Genomic DNA, 6,000 nt, shown 5'->3' on the forward strand with positions numbered 1-6,000 from the left:
GACTGTAAATTTGACGCGACACATGTCACTCTCCAACAGTTTTTTTTGACGTTATGCCAACTCTTTGCTCAGATTGACGATAAGGTTTCGCGCATTTCGCTCGAAGCATGTTTAGGGTAATAAGTTTATAGTTTAGGGTTCGTTCACCGTATTTATGGGAACATATCGGAACCACCAATCCTTCATTTTTAGTGAATCTTGTTTTTGTGATAAAATTACATTTGACAATTTAAACAAATAATATTTAGAGATGTTAAAAATAAAATTGAAAGTTCACTGAAAGCTTAAACTATTAAAAGTAGTAATTTCATAAAAATGTTAATAAATAAAGCCCCTTTCACATTTTAGAATATAATTTTATGTTGCAACATGTAGTTTTATTACTCTTTATAATTATTGAATTGTTTAAATGAATAAATAAATAATTACAAAAAGGTCTTCTGATTTGTAAGTCCTTATGAGGCACTAAGGGTCTTTCTATCTATCTTTATAATATAATAAATTTGATGAGCATAAAAATGTAAGCGTGTATATAATTTATATAAATGTACAAAAGTAGATATTACATGTGTATAAATATTATATTACGCATATTATACAAGATGTTAGGGGTAAAGTACATAAACTTCGGGAGGTGATTCTACTTGATAGTACAAGTAAAAAAGAAAAAAAAGCTTTTTTGGAATTTCAACGTTTTAAGATAGTTTTCGGGTAAAAAAGTTTATTTTTTTGTAAAGAAAAAAAAAATTTCTTCTTTTTTTTTGAAAATAAATTTTTGTGGAAAAAATTTAGAAATTCGAAAAATTTCCATTTCTTTTTTACTTATACTAGCATTTAGAATAACCTCCTGAAGTTTGAGCACTTTACCCCCGGACACCCTGTAAAGTTAACCATATTAGAAAAACCTTATTGATGTATAAATATTAATTGATTTTATAAAAGTTATAAATTAACTTTTTTTAAAGTATTTTATGTAGTATTTTAGTAAAATAAAGTAATTTTTTATACCTATACAAATTACTTTTTCGTAAAATTAAAAAATATATATTTAATTAATTAAATCCGTAATAAACCCATATTTTGAGAACCATCTTCATTTCAACTTTCTTTCTAATTTGCTCAGTGCTAACTAAAAATGGGTTTGTTTTTCTAAAATGGCAATAGATGTCAGTAATTTAATTCCGTCATTAAAATTATTAAATCCCCAAAATTATTCCTAATACGAATTCAGACAGTGGCACCTCTGTCGGATTCTTTTAAAACTAAATATTGTTTTTTTTGTGGGTGTTACCCAAATCTAAATTCTTTACACGGAAGGCGCCCTTTTAAATCACCAAAAGCAACCAAAACAAACACACACAAGTCGTTAAAATATTGAATTATAATAAAACAATATATTACGTTGACATATTGTAGAAATAATGACCAAAAACATAATTTAATCACGGAGCTCCATCTGTCACTAGAACGGTCAACTCAATAATTCCGTCAATTTGTAATCATTCACTTTGTAATTTTTTAGGATTTTTTCCTTTGAATCAATTATGAAGATTCTGAAAACAATAAGAAACATTATTTTGTTCTCTTTCTGACATAAAAAATCATATATGCTCGCACAAGAGAAAGAGAGATATCTAACTTTTAATAATGTAAGGTCGCTGTGGGGCAATATAGGCTACCCGCACTCATAACGGGATATGATGTTTTGGAACAATTTGGGTGTCGTAATAAACAACGGGTGAATAAATCCTCATGTGAAATAACTAATTAAGTGTCGTCAGCATAAACGTAATGTTTTACATGAGAAAAATAAATTTAATTGCAGTAACATATATTATATACAAAGTAGGGGCTTGTATTGACCCTTGTGGCACGCCTGCGAAAAGATTTTATTTTTTGCTAAAGTGATTTTTTTTTGCTAAAATGAAAATTTTAAATAAATCTTTCTATTTTGAAAGAAGTTAACACATAATTTATGTAGGTTACCTGTAATTCCAATTGTTTCAAGAGTTTCAAGTAATTTACTTTGATAAATCGTATTAAAAGCCTTTGAATTGTAAATAAATAATAAATAATCAATAAATAATACGAGTACATTTGTACACTATGAGTTCAATTGTACAGGTGGATTTTTTTAAATATTGAGTACACTACTTTGTCACTGCGCGATGTTCAACTCGTAGTAATATTATAATCCAAGTCTTGTTAGCCGTAGTTATTCTTTAGGAATTCACTGCACATCGGCATATTAGAGAAAACCGCTACTGCCTGTAGACTGCTGCCTGTAAAACTACTAAAAAAAATGTTTCAAAATTTTTCACACTTTAATTTGACATTACACACCGTGTACGGGACGCGTTTGCCTGCACAAGAAAAAACTGTAAATAATAAGCACCGGCACACATCAGTCCTCAACCTGGGTAATAATTTAAGTAAAACACCGTGAGGTCTTCTATCCAAACCATCATAAAAGAAAGACGATTCGAATCAAAATTCACATTTTAATAACAAGTATTGTATTGGTATACAGAACGTACAAAGGGGTGTAGCTTATAGGTACATCATATCTTTTACAGCCAGCCCAATTCACAAGAAATAGTTATATGTATTTCAATACAACTGGGATTTAAAACACAGATAGAAAACTGATACAACCGGAATCCTTTCAGCGATAATTTCAGATTGGAGCACATTGTGCATCATCGCGCCATACGATACAGTAAATGGTGTGAGCGACTGCTGCAGCAGTGGCCAGTTCAATTGGTAGCCAGCAGGAATCGGCCAGCTTCAAGGTTTTCAGCATCAATGGCTAATTTAGTCGGTAGCCAGGAAGAATTGGACAGCCTCTAGGTGTTCTGCATCAATAGCTTATTCAGTTGGTAGCCAGGAAGAATTGGCCGGCTTCTAGGGTTTCAGCATCAATGGCTGATTCAGTTGGTAGCCACGAAGAATTGGCCAGCCTCTAGGTTTTCAGCATCAATGGCTAATTCAGTTGGTAGCCAGGAAGAATCGGCCGGCTTCTAGGGTTTCAGCATCAATGGCTAATTCAGTCGGTAGCCAGGAAGAATTGGCCGGCTTCTAGGTTTTCAGCATTAATGGCTCATTCAGTTGGTAGCCAGGAAGAGTTGGCCAGCCTCTAGGTTTTCAGCATCAATGGCTAATTCAGTTGGTAGCCAGGAAGAATTGGCCGGCTTCTAGGGTTTCAGCATCAATGACTAATTTAGTTGGTAGCTAGGAAGAATTGGCCGGCTTCTAGGTTCTCAGCATCAATGGCCAATTCAGTTAGTAGCCTGGAAGAATTGGTCAGCCTCTAGGTTATCAGCATCAATGGCCAATTCAGTTGGTAGCCAGGAAAAATTGGCCGGCTTCTAGGTTTTCAGCATAAATGGCTAATTTAGTTGGTAGCCAGCAGGTATTCGTCAGCTTTTAGGTTGTCAGTATCAATGCAGCAGGGATTGGCCAGCCTCAAGGTGATCACCGGCAGTGGGCAGTTCAGTCGTTTGATTATAAGAGCCGGCACACGGAGACGCCCCATTTTTGTAATGCTGACAGATGCGTCTGACTCAGCTGATAAAGTGCCGGCCGTAAACAGCTCGTTAGAAATAGTTGTAATCTTTAAAATGATTGTGCATTGATGGAGGAACAGAAGCGACTACAAATTTCAGTTGACACTCAGGAATTTATAATTATTGTTATTTATTTTTTTATTTATTTAACGCCCAGAGGGCTTTTACATGGTTGGTAGTATAATTTTAATTTGACAGATACTTTGAAACATAAAAAATAAGAATAAAATTACATTTGATAAAAGCTATGCAACAAGTCATACAAACACAAGAAACAAAAACAGAAAATTACAGCTATTTGTAGGTTTACATGATGTGTTTAGGAGTATTGTTGAAATAAATGTTTTAAATGATCCACAAAACTTGCCAAGTTGGTATTGAATATGTCAACATCACCCAAGTAATGATTTCCCATGGTGTGAAGTCGTTGTATCGGAGAGTGGGCAATGTAGTTACGCTTATGTGTGCTGCTGTAGAATATTGTATTTTGTCGTATTGTTACTGTGGGTGTATGTATGTTTATATGTTGCAGGAGTTCACAACAGTCAAATTTAGAGTTAAGTATTTTGAATAAGAACGTTAAATCGTTTATTTTACGTCTATCTTCTAATGTATGTATTTTTAGAGTATTTAATAAGAAATTGTATTTTAAGTCTTCGACAGGGATATTTAATTTAAAATTTATAAAACGTAGAAACTTTTTTTGTATTCGCTCAATGTTGTTAATGTGAATTTTGTAAGATTGAGACCAAACTACTGAGTTATATTCAATTAGACTTCTTACTAGAGATACGTATAATAGTTTAATGGCTTGTAAAGAATTAAAGTTTTTAGTTGTTCTTAATACGAAGCCTAGTGTTTTCATACCTTTGTTCACAATTTGATGGATATAATTGGTGAAACTTAGTTTTTCGTCCAAAATAATTCCAAGATCTCTCATTTCCGTGACTCTTTCTAAAGTTATGTTATTGATGGAATAATCGAATAAAACAGGATTTTTGTTTCTGAAGAAAGTCAAGGTTTCGCATTTTTATACATTTAAAAATAAATTTTTTTGAACACACCAATCTCTAAACTTACTAATATTTGACTGTAGTATATGGAAATGATTTATATCAGTTATTTTCTTGTACAGTTTGATGTCATCTGCAAAGAGCAATACCTCGACATCGTTGAAGCAATTGGTTATATCATTGATGAAAATGAGGAACAAAACCGGGCCAAGGTGACTACCTTGCGGTAGGCCACTGGTAGCCCGGAAAGCTTTCGACAGCTTTCGCAAAGAGCAATACCTCGACATCGTTGAAGCAATTGGTTATATCATTGATGAAAATGAGGAACAAAACCGGGCCAAGGTGACTACCTTGCGGTAGGCCACTGGTAGCCCGGAAAGCTTTCGACAGCTTTCGCAAAGAGCAATACCTCGACATCGTTGAAGCAATTGGTTATATCATTGATGAAAATGAGGAACAAAACCGGGCCAAGGTGACTACCTTGCGGTAGGCCACTGGTAGCCCGGAAAGCTTTCGACAACCAAGATTTTATTTTAACGAACAGTTTACGATTCGACAAATAGCTACTAAACCATTTTAGCATGTTATCCCTTATTCCTAGAGCAAATAGTTTTTGGATTAGTAGTTTATGGGATACTTTGTCGAATGCCTTCGAAAAGTCTGTATATTGATATGAAAAGGTTGAGACCCATCGGGACTTGAACCCGAGTTATAAATTGGCTAGCTCAGTGAAAGGGTAAGCAGACGAGACTTGGATACTATCAGGGGTGAGGACTTCTTCATTCATCAGCTCGTCCATCGGTCAGGAGGTTGGAAAGGCCATCACAATAATAACACATGAGTAAGAGGCACAAGGTATATTAATCATCTTCTAGAGAAACACAGGGTTAAATTGGATCTCTACTCTCTTCTCTCTCTGTGACGACCGGATGAAACGAGGATTTCACATGTATTAATGATTTGAACACAAGAAAGAGGTGTACTGGAAGCTTACGGGTTTCCAGGTTCTGATGATGGGTAGCGGCATGACGTGTCGAGCTGTAGATGTTCTGCGTCTGCGGGGTACGCAACGGTCAATCGTTATTGCGTCACACTTGGAATTTACCGGAAACAAGGCTCCGACGGTGAAGCTGGAGTGGTGATGTCGGCACATGTTTTGTGACTTGGCTGCGCGTGATATTAATTATAAACTAGAACAAGATCACGTCTGTTCCTAATAATGCATATTTTGCGCGGCAAACATTGCGAGCGTTGCTGAATTTGCTCCGCGAGCGGCCACGCTGTTGAGGTGACCGGGGTCAAAATTAGACTGCGGTGCGGCGGGTAGCGATGAGTCTAGAGCCGTGGACACTGTGGGTGGTCCGTCACGTACGCCGCAACCGTTTGCATGGGGAAAATGGGGTTAAAGTGAGCATCCTTTT

This window comes from Hesperophylax consimilis, chromosome 13, assembly GCF_061612785.1.
Source record: "Hesperophylax consimilis isolate HC1 chromosome 13, BYU_Hcon_1.0, whole genome shotgun sequence".
Classification (NCBI taxonomy): Eukaryota; Metazoa; Arthropoda; class Insecta; order Trichoptera; family Limnephilidae; genus Hesperophylax; species Hesperophylax consimilis.